Source organism: Atractosteus spatula, chromosome 3, assembly GCF_055471065.1.
Source record: "Atractosteus spatula isolate fAtrSpa1 chromosome 3, fAtrSpa1.hap1, whole genome shotgun sequence".
In the NCBI taxonomy this organism is placed as follows: domain Eukaryota; kingdom Metazoa; phylum Chordata; class Actinopteri; order Semionotiformes; family Lepisosteidae; genus Atractosteus; species Atractosteus spatula.
This window is the reverse complement of record NC_142708.1, coordinates 36,587,798-36,603,955: the sequence shown is the minus strand read 5'-3', so window position 1 is coordinate 36,603,955 and position 16,158 is coordinate 36,587,798.

Below are 16,158 nucleotides of genomic sequence, written 5' to 3'. Positions count from 1 at the left end.
CAATTGCATTTCCTGGTTTGCTCATCCTATATAAGTACTGCCAGACTCCAGAACTTTTTCTTCAGCTGAAAACATGGAGTACGACAAGCATTTCTTGCATCTACATGGCTTTTCCTTGGGTAAGAAAAGCGAGAAGGTCTAGTTTTTAATTTGTAATTATTTCATACAGTGTATACATCTCATTGTTTATCTGAGTACTAATCAATTAAGAAACAATAAGACTGATGACACGAGGTGTGAAAAACACCAGCTGGAAAATGAAAACTGGGACAGTTAGAAAACAAAGGGAAAATGGCATACCCTGATACTGGAACAAGTAATAGGTTTATTCCATGCTGAAAAAAAGAAGAAGAGAACACAATGTTTCGGCCGTGGAGCCTTCTTCAGGTGCCACCTGACGCTGACGCAGCTACCCACCTGAACTACCCTGATACTTGTGATTCTTGTACATTAATAGGCTCTGAGAAACTGTGCAGACCACCAATGCAGCCCTGGAATTGTACTTATTACAGCCAGCCCACTATTTGTCAAACATGAAGTAAATGCACAAACAGTGAACTTCATGTGACAAAATTAATTTCAATATGAGTTTTAGTGAGATAGGTAATTTCAAACAAAAATACAAACCAATTTAGTCTTTGTCATCTATATTGTGGATTATTTTCATGAGTATTTATTTAGTCCCTGTACAGAGACGAAATAAAAAACGTCATTAACGAACATCTTTGTCATATTTTTTGTCGACTAAAATAACTGCATCAAATCAAAATCAAATCAAATCAAAGTTTATTTATCAAATGCACAACAATACAGCGTGCAGCAGTAGTTGCTGGCAATGAGATGTCTTTTCTGCGAGCTCACAAAAATCACAAGAATCACAGAAATCACAAAAATCACAAAAACACAAAAATCACAAAATTGAGGTTATGAAAATAATGTTACATAATAATAGATGTAATAGAAATTGAATAAAACTCAATATGAATAGAGCTGCTATGTGTCCAGTGGTGTATGCAATATATACAAGTAGTGCGGTTATGCTGAATACAGTGAAAACTGTGTGTCCATGTAGCCATTACAGGTGATTTGCTAGGAGCTGCAGGTTGGCTATTTAGGAGTCTTATTGCCTGGAGGTAGAAGCTGTTCCGTAGTCTGTGGACTTGGACTGAATGCTTTGGTACCGTTTACCGGACGGTAGGAGGGAAAACAGTTTGTGACTGGGATGACTGGGGTCCTTGAGAATGGACCTGGCCTTCTTCAGACATCTAGCTGAGTAGATATCCTGGATGTTTGGTAGCTCACAGCCGGTAATGAGCTGCGCTGACTTCACCACCCTCTGCAGTACTTTGCGATCCCGGGTGGAGCAGTTCCCATACCAGGCAGTGATGCAACCAGTCAGGATGCTCTCAATAGTGGACCTGTAGAAGTTGGCCTGGATATGTGATGGCATGCCAAACCTTTTTAGCCTACGGAGAAAGAATAGGCACTGCCGTACTGTTTTGACCACGGTGTTGGTGTGGTGGGTCCAGGTTAAGTCCTCTGAGATGTTAACTCCCAGAAACTTAAAACTGCTGACCCTCTCCACTGCAGTCCCACTGATGTAGATAGGTGTGTGATCTCCTCCCTGGTGTTTTCTATAGTCCACAATCATCTCCTTAGTCTTACTGATGTTCAGAGAGAGGTTGTTCTCCTGGCACCATGCTGCCAGGGTTTCAACCTCCTCCTAAGGTTTCATCCAATGTGACCTTAAATTGGATGAAACAATTGGATTTTAGAAAAAAAATATTGAATAAATATTTTATATAATGTATGTATGTTGTCATTTTTTCTTTGATAAATGCATTAATTAAATATTCACTTAATACAGTTGCTATTTTTCTTTCTACAAGTTTAGAGAGAATTTTTTTCATCTTTGACTGTTATTTTGCTGTTGTAGTTTCTGGTAATCCAGATTCTCTGAAGGAAAAGTATAGTAGTGGGATATCACTGCCACAGGGTAGTGGACAGAGCATTTATATTGATTTTGCTAATAGGTCAGTCAGGAGCTTGATTCCCTAAGCGCTCCTACTCTCCTGATAAAATATAGGATAATTCTGCACTACAGACATTCACTCACCAGGAATCCACATTGCTCCTGGGGACATCTGTTTCGTCGAGGAGATGCAGGAGCAAGTGTTCTTCAGCTTCCCCTTTGTCAAAGCAGTGTGGGGCAGAATGGACAACACTATGCAACTCCTGGGAGTAGGAGCAGTGCTCAGCTACCAGTGCATCCTGCTGGGGCTGGCACCAACTGAATTGGACAAAAAGACACAGTACTTGCTTTGGCTACTGGTGTTCCTAACAAAACAAGGACTGTGGAATGAGAGGAAGACTCTCATCCAGCACAACTCAGACTGGGGAGCAAGGGAGCTAGAGGAGAGGATCCTTGCAAACTTCAGAGGGCGGATGAAGCACAATGTTGATTCAAAATGGGGCTACTCAACGGGGAAGGAGCACCGGAAGGGACTTTGGGCCCTGTACAGGGACTAAAGCAGAAATCCCTGTTCCCTGAGCTCCTGCGAAGGACTGGATGACCACAGTTTCAGAGCTAGTTCAAATCCAGTCCCTACATCCACTTGATCTGATTGATTGAGAAAGGATAATCACTCATTTAGTGATGAATTAACATTTTAATTGTTAAGTGTGTAATGTATTGCTAGAACATATACTTATTGTGAGACATGTTTTGTGAAATAAAGTTTGTTTTGATAGAAAAAATAGGAGCATTCAGCTCCTTGCACTTTTTTGTGTTTTTTGTTAATGAATAATGCATAGGAACTGCAGAGAAACCTAAGGAGTTTGGTAGCTACTCCGATCTTTAAGGGAATCAGGGTCACAGAAGTGTAGGGGTTTTGTGAATTTACTGGGACAATTTATTAATTGTAGCAGTAATCACGAGGTGATTCGTTATGGCTATAAGAAAATTAATCAATCAACAATGCACACACACAGATTTAATACATGAGATACATTTATTACTACATAAATTGTGCATAAACACATATTGCAGTCTGCCTGGATACAGATGGCAGATCTTACTGTGAAGGTCATTAAAGTGCAAGGTATTGGGGTGTCGCCAGGGGAAAACAGGTGCAAAAGAGTTCTAACTCACACCACACTGATCTTCTTTGTTCTTCGTCCATACGTCTCTCCAAATCTGATCCGCAATCCGTTTCCAGCATCCTTAAACGATCAAAATTCCTAAATCCGTATGTCCACACTACTCTGCGCCGTATCCAAGCCGTAATCCGTAATCTTAGTAAAAAACCGTATCCAATAGTCCGTTATTCTTAAATTCCTTTCAGCACACTCCTAAATCTCTCCTTCCTCCGAAACGCTTTCACCTTATCAGCTTCCGCACCGGCTCATCGCTTCTGGGGCATTTATATCCTGTTTCCTGATGTAGTTCAGCTGTGTCTCCTTGTTTCGCCACATAGGCTTTTCCCAATAGCAGGTCAGCTGATTATCCTGGGTGGCCATCTTGCCCAGGTCTATATCGAGTATTTTCAGTGTTTCGTTCCGGAAATACCGGTTATAAATGACCCTTCCCCGGGTCCTCTTACAGTATATAGTCACGAAGCGATGCAAAACACAAAGAGATACAAAGAATATGCTTCAGTATACTGTTTGGCTATACTATCGTTAATCAGTGTACATTAGCTACTCAAAAGTAAATATATTACTCAAATTAATTGAATTGATATCAACTTGTGTTGAGGTAACAATTGAATTCTCGAGATGCAATGTAAAACATTGGGTTTACTTATCCAGATATGGATTCATATTTCCCGGCACGGACACCAAAGACCAGCTAGCGGCTGCGTCCATCGCTGAGGTGTTCAATAGGCATCATCCCGGCATCCTCTGGCACCCGGCCAACCAGTCGGGGTGCAGCTCGGAGTCGGACAAATTAGGAGGAGAGATTTCTGCTGTGGCAATGCACCTGACAGTGTCTCTCTCAGGAACCTACTAGTAGTCCTGCTGACTAGTTGAAAGTCTCTATGCACAGAGGGTGACCGCGGGTCCGAGCAAGTCACTCTTTAGGGGGAAGAAACTTAGTTTGCATCCAGTGTAGCGCTGCTGCTGAATAAAAACTTATTCAGGTCGTTGATGTCACACCCTCTGCAGCCAGAGGGCACTCCTTTTCTGTCCTGTCTCTCATTTCCGGTTCTCTGCTGTCCTTCCGGTGTTTCTCTCTCTCTGGGACTATATATTTCCGGGTTTTTCAGTCTGCCTTCGCTCAGCATTGACGTTCGGATGTCCTGAAACCCACCTAGCACCAGGTCGCCCCACCTCTGCTACCTGAGGGCATAGGTTTCTATACGGCATACAGCTGAGCCTGGGCTAACCCCCGTCTCGCCTCTACGCATGGGGTCTTTTCGCTCTCCTGCCATTCCGCGGTTCATCCTTTCCAACATTCGTGACAGTTGACAAGAGTCCAAACGTATACTCCGGTGATCAAGCGAAGAGTCCACTTGGCGTTGGCTAGCGACTTACGTACGGGCATACCCCGGGCAGACACTTTGCTGAAACAAGGTTCCAGTCCCTATATAGACAACACTGGCCATCATGTGATTATCTTTGATCATTGATGTGTCTCTGAGGGTGTAAAAATTGGCCGGAGAAGCAAAGTTTCTGAGCTGTGCAGTGTTTTTTAAACCAGAACCAAGACAGGTGAAGACTGGTTGAACATTAAGAGGGCATTTCAGACCCATGTGGGGTTACCAAGCCCTGCAGGTTCCTGATTGGTAGGTCAAGGTGAGAGATGACTAACAATAACCTCTGACATCCTGGACCACAGTCCAGATGTTCCCAAGAACCTCACAGACAGATAGGTGCCAGGAATGGCCATTGATCATGACTGGGCACATCACCATTTGGGAGCTGCTCCTTATCTGAGACAAAACACCTTAAATCAGAACTGCATGAAAAGCTTCTCTGTGGCTGCACCACAGAGATGAGAAAGAGAGACGGGGACTCATTTAGAAAAGCACAGCAACTGACTTATTAATAACCATTGCCACTACAGAAGTATAGTACCCACGCTTTGGGTCTAGGATGCTCTGGAGTCTCTAAGACAGAAGTGGCCACCAACTGACTTAAAGAGCCAGCCACATCCAGACAGGACAATCTTGAGCAGAGTTGGTCAGCTAGGTAGAGTTGGTCAGAATCAACAATTAAACACAAACTGGAGAATAGAAGGGGGAAAATATGGGGAAGGGCTTTTAAAACAGAAAGAAGGGACTTTTGTGCCCAAAGGCATTTGCTAAAAAGCTAGTAACAGGTTATGTGATCACTTTCAATAATTAGGTAATTCAATTAACTACTAGCTACCAAGTAACCATTCTTATGTTATTAATACTCTAAAACAGTGGTTCTCAAACTGTGGTATGCGTATCAGGAGTGGTACGCAGAGTGCCACCAGCTGGTACACCATATGACCCTGGAACTTTGTTGTGTTCACTGAAAAATTGGGACGGGTTTTCATATTTGCTATTTTAAGACGTGTCGAATACACAGCCTACATACTACGATACAGTGCGTGCTAATACTTGAGTGGACACAAGAGCTACAATGTAATTCTATACCACTCTAGGAATGCGTGATACGAACTAAGTGACCAATTGTATTTAAAAAAACTTATCTCCAGCAAATAGAGAGGTAGGAGAATGTGTGTGATTTTGGAACAATGCCAATGTTGTAAACAGAAATGCATAGAAATGTGTGCTAGGAACGCTGGTAATCTTGTGAGCACAGGAAAGCATGATAAGTAACACAAAAATATTGAAGAACTGTTAAAATACACCTCTGTGTTTCGCCCCCATGCACATGAAATAAAAACTTGTTTTAACTTCTGAGACAGACTCCTGAAACGGAAACAGGGAAAAATGCAAGCTTGTGGATTGCTAAAGCAGGTAAGCCCCACACTATTTTTGAAGAACCTTATTTACCGTTGGCAAAAGAGCTGACACGTATTATGTGAGCGCGTTAAGATGAGCAGATGCTTTTCACTGCAATTAGATGAGTCTGTAGTCGATTAGGCCAATTTGCTCGTTTATGTTAGATACGGGTTTGAGGGTACGTCCCGTGAGGACTTTCTGTTCTGTAAACCGCTACCAACAGGAGCTACAGGAGAGCACATATTTCAGCTTCTGAATGAATTTATCGAAAAGAACAGCATCGACTGGATAAAATGCTTCGGAGTTTGTACAGACGGTGCTAGAGTGATGACAAGCCGACACAGCGGTGTTGTTGCACGAATTAGAGAGGTTGCTACAGAAATGAATGGACGCATTGCAACATCCACCGCGAGACCTTTGCCGTCAAGAAAATGAGAATTTCTGGGGTTCCTATGAGAAGATGACTTGTAGGTGGTACTTGGATGCTTTAGTTTGATGAGGGGTGGTACTTGGTCCAAAAAGTTTGAGAACCACTGCTCTAAAATAAGCAGTTAAAATACATTGTTACAATATTTGTAAATTTCAAGGTTTCAGTCTTTCAAGCTTTGTGTTGATAATCCAAGATGTTTTTGTTACACACTACTTTTTCCAAATAAGTACTTTCAAATCTTTGACTTTACTTCAGTTTGACACAGGATATGAAATTAAGAGCTTAGCAGTACGTAACCACTACAGAAATGCCAGCAGAGAGCATTTTTTCCTGTTCACTGCATTAATAAAAGTAACTAACAGAAGTTGAAAGAAAACATATTCTCTTTTTACCTACAAGCATTTCATAGTAAGCCGAGTGTAGTATCTGAGATGAGATCTATGTTGACACACCAGATTAGATTGACCTAAATCTCAGTTCCCTCTCTGCCTGCAGAAACACACATCAATAATATTACCTGAGTTGGGGAGATATGCAAAGAAAGCAAACTCAGCAGTAAATAAAAAGAAAAAAAATCAGATAAGCCCTGGGACCTGCTGGTGTCCTTGAAAGCCTCATTACAAATAGTAGACCCTTTACAGAATACAAAGCACATGCAGAAAAGGTAACACGATGGCACCTCTCACCTACCCAGAAAAAAACAACAACATCAAACTGGTTTGATTCTCTTGTAGCGAGTCGCAAGTCATAGGGGTGGGCAGTGAGTCAGATGTGTACTTGTAAGATAATGTACCCATTATATTACACGTTACAGTGCAATACGAATTTGAATATTTGTTTTAAAGGTGTTTTATATTTTTAACTGTTTTATTTGTGTAAATGTGTTCTATATTTATAAAAGAGAATTATATTTTTGAAGATGTTTATTTGTGGAAAACAATGTCTGTGTTACATTTTTCCAGATGTTTTATGTGCTTGTTCTCCACGTTGTTTACTTTCATGTGGTGCTCCTCTTGTGCTCCACATTGATTGGCTGCCAAAATGAGGTGACCTCGCGGTACTTTCGCGGTGCAATGAGAGATTTGGAATCATGATGAAAAGTCGTGAGGGAGTAGTGTAATTAGTCAACCCCTGCGATTCCTAATCATGATTCAAGAGCAGCAATATATTTCTTATAACATAGTGAGCTAAACTGTATTCTAAAATTCTACAGTAAATCGGATCTTACTATTGCATTGTACAATTTTACCATTACATCCCTTGATTAAATTCTACACTTTTAACCATACAGTATATCCCTACTTTGCCTTTTTATTGCTGACACACATGGTCAAGAAGATATAAAAAATGTATCAACATAAATACCCAAATCTTCTACATAAGACTAAAGGTCTGTATTTTACCAATTTTATATAGTATATACTGTACTTTTGAATTTTTTTTTTGCTTCTATGTGGTGTATTATGGAACTGAATATTAGTTGTACCTCCCTTTTCCCAGGGGATGTGGGGGGGGGGGGTTTACATGGCATGGTTCCAGGGGAAGTAGTTTTAGTTAGTTCAGTTAGCTGTTCATTGGAAGCTATCCTATTCATAAAGCTTGCACGTTTTGAGGCAGATATATTACTCTATAGCAGTAATTCTCAAACTTTTTGGACCAAGTACCACCCCTGATCAAACCAAAGCATCCAAGTATCACCTACAAGTTATCTTCTCATAGGAACCCCAGAAAATCTCAATGACCAACACGAGTGCGCGTGCGCGCGCACACTCACATACACATATAATAAATATTATAATAAACTTTATTTGATATAGCGCCTTTAAAGGTGGCTTCTCAAAGCGCTTTACAGAATGACAAAAGGAACAACAACAATTAAAAATAAACAATAAAAAAGCACCATTTCAGTGAGAGCGGTGAGCCTGTTTAGTTGAGCAAAGTAGATGTGAATTCATTGGTCGAGCCTTGGTACAATTTATAACAGAGTCTAACAGATTTTAAATCGGCAGGCATTTTCTTGACAGCCAAGGCTTTGCAGTGGATGCTGCAGTTCATATCTGGAGCAACCTCTCTAATTCATGCAACTACACCGCTGTTTCGGCTTGTCATCACTCTAGCACCGCCTGTACAATCTCCGACGCATTTTATCCAGTCGATGCCATTCTCTTCGATAAATTCATTCAGATGCTGAAATATGTGCTCTCCTGTAGTTCCTGTTGGTAGCGGCTTACAGAACAGAAAGTCCTCATGGGACATGCCCATAAACTTGTATAGAATGTAAACGTGCAAATTGGCTAAATCAACGACATTTATAGACTCATCTAATTGCAGTGAAAAGCATATGCTCATCTTAAGGTGCTCTATCAGCGACATCATTCACCATATCAATAATTCTATGAGTGACTGTGTCTTTCGGAGGGGGCAGCAGGTCGCACTGTTCAGCAGGTTTTTTCTCCACACATAATACATGTCAGCTTTTTTGCCAATGGTAAACAAAGTTCTTCACAAGTTGTGTGGGGCTTACCTGCTTCAGCAATCCGCAAGCTTGCATTTTTCCCCATTTCCATTTTGGGAGTTTGTCTCAGAAGTTAAAAGAAGTTTTGATTTCATGCGCATGGGAGCGAAACACAATGCTCAGTGTATTTTTCTCAACTTAACCTAGAATAGTTCTTAAGTATTTTTCTTAAATTGGGCGGATATAACAAAGGTTTAGTGGTTCAAAAATTTAAAATAAGAGGAAATACTGTACACAGAGAACCACCGGCCTTCAAAGATAGTCTCATACCTGCACTATAGATACCTGCACTATAAACTTAAATATGCATTATAGGTAAGTCAGCATTGGATTGCAATTTCATTGCTTTTGTTGATCAAGTGTAGAGGAATGTCTACATGGGATTCAGGAAAATAGAATTGCCACCTTGTTTGAATTTATATTGTATCATACTCATGAGCTGAAAAAAACTGTTAAAACTGTTTTCCTCTAAAATATGCAAAATACAACGAATGTCCATCTTTAAGACGAAAAGAGGAAGCAAGAACCGAAAGTACAATGGGCAAATACTGGCAAGAGATCCGACAAGAGCTGAAGAATAACAGAAAAGTGTGAAAAATCATCTTAATGATAAGCGACAAAAGATATAAAACTCTAGTATCAAAGAGGAATTATGAACGTTACCCTTGTTTGCCCCATTCACAAAAAAGCGGTCAAAACTAGACTGCGCGATCTACCGCGGGATCATCCTGCTGAACGTTGCATATAAGGTTTTCTCGAAAGTACTAGCCAGTCGCTTAGAAGCCCACGCTGAGCAAGTCCTTGGAGACTACCAGTGTGGGTTTCGATGTAACCAGTCGACGACAGATCATATATTCACTATCAGATGCATCTTAGAGAAGTGCTATGAATATAACATTGATGTCCATAAACTATTCATAGATTACAAGCAAGCATATGATAGTTTTGATAGAGCATACTTGTACCAGACGCTAGGACAGCTAGAAGTTGATCAGGCTCGAAAGATGACCATGACCAAAACAAGTGGTAAGATGAAGGTGCAGAACCAGGTATCATGCGAGTTTCAGGTGAGATGAGGCTTTAGACAAGGAGATGCGCTCTCTTGTTTACTATTCAACTTGGTTCTAGAATCAGTGATACGGAACATCAAAATCAAAAGAGGAGGAACAGTACTGAATAGAGTGGGACAGTATTTTTCTATGCGGATGACATCGATTTGTTGGGTAGGAACGTCCAAACACTTAAAGAAAACTTTATTCAGCTGGAATAAGCATCAACAAGGGCTGGGCTGACCATCAATTTGGCGGAGACCAAATACATGGTGATGACCAGGAAGGGCACCATCACCAGACTTTTGTCGAGGAGGATATAGAAGGTGATATATCAGCCCATTCTCCGCCCTGTGGTTACCTACGCAACGGAGACATGGGTGCTGACAAAGTGAGATGTAGACGTGGGACAGAAAGATCCTCCGAAAGATCTATGGGCCAGTCCAGGAAGGAGGAGAGTGGCGAATAAGAACCAACATCGAGCTCTACAAGCTGTATGAGGATCCCCCAATAACCGCAGAGGTAAGAGTGGCATGACTATGCTGGCTTGGACATCTAGAGTGGACAGACAATACCAGAGGGGTACGGAGAGTCTTCCATCAAAAGCCAGAAGGAAGGTGGCTTCGAGGGTGTCCCACAAAAGATGGATGGACGATGTTGAAGAAGACCTCAGAAAGTTGAGAATGAGAGGATGGCGAAGACTGGCTCAGGACCGAGATGCGTGGAGGAGGCCAAGGCTCTACAAGGGCCGTAGCGCCATGGAGTTAGGTTAGGTTAAACCTTCTTTTATTCATTGTACCTCGAAAACAAGGCAATAGTCTGCAGCTATTAAATTTGCAGATACTGTATGAAACAGATTTGATTGAGTAGATTAATACTTACTGTATAACCTTAGTTTTCACTACACTACAAAAGGAGTTTTGAATTCCAGAAGATAAAATGGCATTGTTATGGTAAACCATAATTTTATGAAAGGAGGAAACTTTTTAAGTAGAGCAACAAAATTATGCACATAGACTAATAAATGTTACCTTTTCCAGGTCAATCTAATCTAATTAATAAACAATGCAAATGTCATTATTTAACTTTAAATACCTCCCACCATAAAACTTATTTAAAAAAATGTTTTTGGTGTATTAAATGGTATCTGCTTTCTCCTCAACTAACTTATAAAGAGAGACAGTATCCTGTCCAATGAAAACATGAGCAATCAAAGCTGTTTTGACCATATTTTTATATGATGCCATAACAGGAGATGGTAAGTTCAATGAGCCATCAGCCATTCAGCCAATCAGCCTTTGAGAAAAAGTGTTTTAGGATTAGAGGGTTTGGTCAGAACACAGCATTATCCCTTTGGCAAAATAGTTTTGCTAAAACATCATCTGTAAGACAAATGAGATCTAAGAAATGAAAAAGAGAAGATAAGAGTAAGTAAGATTATTTGTAGCCAGCTGTGTTTGTGTTACAATGTATTTGTTAGAAGCAAAAAGCATGCCGTGTGGGTTTTAGCATACACAACTTAATGAAAGTGTCTGGTGTCTTCTGGAACCGATTATCTGTGCATTATCTGTGTGGAGTTCATATGCTCTCACTGTATTCTTAGTGGGTTTCCTCTGGGTGCTCTGGTTTCCTTCTATAGCCAAAGGACATACTGGTAGGCATATTTATGTCTGTGTGTGCACTGTGATGGACTAGCGTCCCCTGCCTGGTGCCTGTTGCTTGCTGAGATAGGCTCTGTCTCCCTCGCAACCCTATTTTGGTTAAAATGGTTAGAAAATGGATGGATTTACATACATATATGCTAAATATCCCTGTTTTGTACTGCTTGCATTGGGAACACAAAATGTAGTATTTTTAAATCTTCTTCTGGTAGGGATTTCACTGACTAGATTCCTAAAGGGTATGTAACTTCTATGGTGAAATTTATTGATTTTCTTACATATAATAATATAGTAAAATTAAGTAAAATATAAAAATAAAGTCTTTGAGATCCCTTGGTTTATGTAAGTATATTACATAACATCTTGAGTTAGAATCATAAATGTTCAATTGGATTAAGGTTAGGCGATTGAGATGTCCAGAATATTTATTTTGTGTGCTGCTATCCTTGTCAATTTGGATCTATGTTTTGGGTTGTCATGCAGGAATGGCCAAGCTTGAGCCTTTTGGAGAAACAGATTTCTGGTGAAATTGTCCTGGTACATGTGGGAGTCCATGAATTATTGTGACAATGGCTCCATGACCCGTAAATGCAATATTTACCCATATATTGACCTGCAATAATTCACAATGGGCATGAGTGTTTCATCTTTTCTTTTTACAGCAAACATAAAACTTACGAGCATGTCAAAAAATGCAATACACATTTTATCTTACCATAAGACATTGTTTCAGTTGTCACTCAAAGGCTGTTTTGTGGGGGAAAAAATCATTTTTGTGGTTAACTGTCAGCTTACTGAACTCCACTGACTTGCACTTATGTTTTTTCTCTCTTCTCACACTGCTTGTCTGACTGGGGTTTTTTTTAATTGTACAGTATGTTATTTAACGTTTCGTTGTTGCAGCTGCTGTTCTTTGTTTGTTTTTGGTGATTCCTTAATGTCTTTGTATCAGATCATACATGCAAATAAGCATTTCATTGCACTTATTTCGTTGCAAATAAACTGAACTGAACATGCATGCAGTCGAAAATTCAAATGGTAGTTTTTAACACTTTGTATCTTGAAGATACCAGTGTGAGTTGGGGATTTCAAACACATGCATTTGGATTTATAGTTGTTTCCCAATCTAACATATCCTAAGACTTTCTTGAGTCCATCTTGAGTTTGTGCAAGCTCCAGGACCCAGCCGTCCTTTGTCTATCCCTGGGCCATCACAGTTCTTGATTTTTACAACCACCCACCCCAAGCCCCAAACCGAGTCCCTGTATTTCATCATTGTTGTTGTTTACTTTCCAGATGCAAGGGTATCCAGGAGAGCAGAAGACATTTTATTTGCTTGAATGCAGAACTGTTAGGAGAGTTTGTTTGCCTTCTTATTTGAAGAATGATATATTATCTTAGTTATATTTTTCCATATAATATTAGTTGTGAATTTTTTGTGCATCCTACGAAACTGGGACATTTATCCCCAAACCTGAAAGTGAGGTGAAACGCTAATAAAAACAACTGCAAAAAAGAATTGTTAGTTTACACAGTTCAAACCTGTAGTTTAGGTTTATAGGTTTTGTTATTATTGAAATGTTTTTGTTTCAGTGGAAATTCAATGGGGAAAGGGCAAAAATAAAAAAAGAGAATAGAAAGCTAGGGGGATAACTGAAAACAGCACAGAGCATACTCTCTGCAATCGTTTTTCCTTTTCTTTAAGGACCCTATTAACTTTAATACTCTACATTGCTGAATGTCCATAATTTAGTTTCTGCAATGTAAAGAAACTGTCTTGTAACTTCCATCCACCAAGAAAGCACCTGCTGCCTTGTGTGTGTTCTCAGTGAACTGAATAAACTGCATCCTATAAACTCTGGGAATAGTTAGAGACTTCATCTGAAATATCTCCATGGATCCACATGTAGTCTAGGCTCTCCTACAGCCAAATTCCCTTACAGGCCGACAGAAAACATACAATAGACTCCTCCTTTTCCATTCCAAAAGGCCTTCCACTTCTTGTCTCCAAAGCACATTTACTTGTCTTTTCGGTCTCATCACATTCTGTTTTCATACCTATGTACATCCCCATATGTGACCACCCTGGATATTTAAAACCTTAAAGGTAAGTACTGTAAGTGAAAACTATGGTGTATAGTATCTATACAGTGCTCTCCAGAATTATTGGCCCCTTGGGAAAGATGAGCAAAAAAGGCTATAAAAATGTCTTTGTTGTTTATCAGCTTGATCTCACACTGAAAATATGAGAGAAATCTAACCTTTCAGTGAGGTAAAATTGTTCACAGAAAAAATCCTTATAAAAAAATTAACATTTTTCTCAAAAACACGTCACAATTATTGGCACCCTTGCATTAAATACTTTGTGCACCCTCCCTTTGCCAAGATAACAGCACTGAGTCTTTTCTTAATGCTGGATGAGGTGGGAGAACACATATAAAGGGATCTGAGACCATTCCTCCTACAAAATCTCTCCAGATCCTTCAGAGTCCTTGGTAATTCCTTGTGGACTCTCCTCTTCAGCTCACCCCATAGGTTTTCAGTGGGGTTCAGGTCAGGGGACTGAGATGATCACTGCAAAAGCTTGATTCTGTGGTTAGTGAGCCATTTCTGTGTGGATTTGGAGTTATGCTTTGTATCATTGTCCTGCTGCAAGATCCAACCATGACCCAGTCTTAGCCTCCTGGCAGAGGCAGACAGTTTTTGATCCTAAAATCCTAAAAGGATGCCATGTATCCTAACAAGATTCACAGGGCCTTTGGAAGATAAACAGTCCAACAACAAAACAGATCCACCACCATACTTCACAGTGGGGATAATGTGCTTTTCTGCATGCCCTTGACTCTTTTTATGCCAAACCCAGCTCTGGTGTTTGTTGCCAAAAAGCTCTATTTTTGTCTCATCTGACCATAGAACCCGGTTCCAATCAATATTCCAGTGATGTTTAGTGTACTCCAGACGCTTACGTTTGTGGCTTGACGACAGCAGAGGCTTTCTTGTGGCAAGCCTTCCAAATACTTTGTTGGCATTGAGGTGGAATCTGTTAGGAATCCCTGGTGGGGTGATACTAGGATCCTGTGCAGACGCAGGCACGGGTAGTAGATGAGGCAGGCGAACAATCCAAAACGATAAGCGAGTACGTGGTCTAACGGAGAAGGGTGTACAGCAACCAGGAAGAGAGTAGAAAGCGTACAATCCGAAGCAAGAGGCAAGGTCGTGGTCAAAAGGCGTAAGGTAAGTTGTAATCCGGGGAGAACACAAATGGCAAACAGTCCGAGGCGAGAGGTGAGGTCCAAAGTCAAAAAGGCAGAAGGGGAGTCCAATATCCAGAATAAACGAGGTATGGGATAAACGCCAGGTAGAGCTCTCAAGGAGTAGACTCAATACCAAGCAGCGGGAAGCAGGTTAAGATGGTATAAATAGTACTGCGTACCGCACCATGGAGCGTGTGCAGGTGGGTTAACTCGTGCGGCGGCATTTGTTAATAATCACCCGCTGCTGGTGCCGATTAGATTGCTTAAGAGTTGGTCTTGGCTGGCTGGCGGTCGTGACAATCTAATTGTAGTTTTGGAGACTTGGTGACCCCAGGATGCAACCAACTTCTGCAATTGTCCAACTGTGATCCTTGGAGAAAGTTTTGCCTCTTGATCCATCTTCCTCACTGTTTGTGTGGGGGCCAAATACACTTGTGTCCTCTTCCAGGCAGGTTCATCAGAGCTCCAGTTGTTTGAAACGTCTTAATTATTGCCCTAATAGTGGAGATGGGTATTTTCATGTGTGAAGCTATTTTTTTATAGCCGTTGCCTGATTTATGAAGGTCAACAACCTTTTGTCTCATTTCATTTTTGTATTCTCAGGTCTTCCCCATGTTGATGGATGACTAAGGGTGTTTGGACTGCATGTTACCTCATATTTATACCCCAGTGAAACAGGAAGTCATGGATGACCACTTAAGAGTTCCTAAAGACTCAGGTGTGCTTATAAAAGGTAAAATATGAATGGGAATATATGTCAATTAGATTTTGTTCATAGGAATTTCTAGGGGTGCCAGTAATTGTGACACCTGTGTTTTTGAGAAAAATGTTTATTTTTTTATAAGGCTTTTTTTTCTTTGAATAACTTAACCTCGCTGAAGTTAAATTAGATTGGTTAGATTGCCCTCATATTTTCAGTGTAAGATCAAGCTGATAAAGAACAAAGACATTTTTTCATAGTATTTTTTGCTCATCTTTACCAAGGGTGCCAATAATTCTGAAGGGCACTGTAAGTGCAACAGCAATATTGGAACAATTTACAGTATGTACAGTACTTATGTGTCACAATTGTAGTCCATCCTCCTTAAGGGCGCTCCGGCTCTTTCACTTCGGACCTGATTTTGTGCACCTGCCCCTTGTTCCAGCCTCCTTCCTGTCCCCCTTAAAAGCCAGACACCCACTCAGTTCAGGGCTCTGCGTTGATTCCCATATCAATTGTATGTATTCCCTGAAATCGCCTGGCTCCATTATGTTTTTAAGTTTCTGTTTCTGTTCCTGTTCCCATTCCCCCTGCCGGTTCCTGGTTTTAA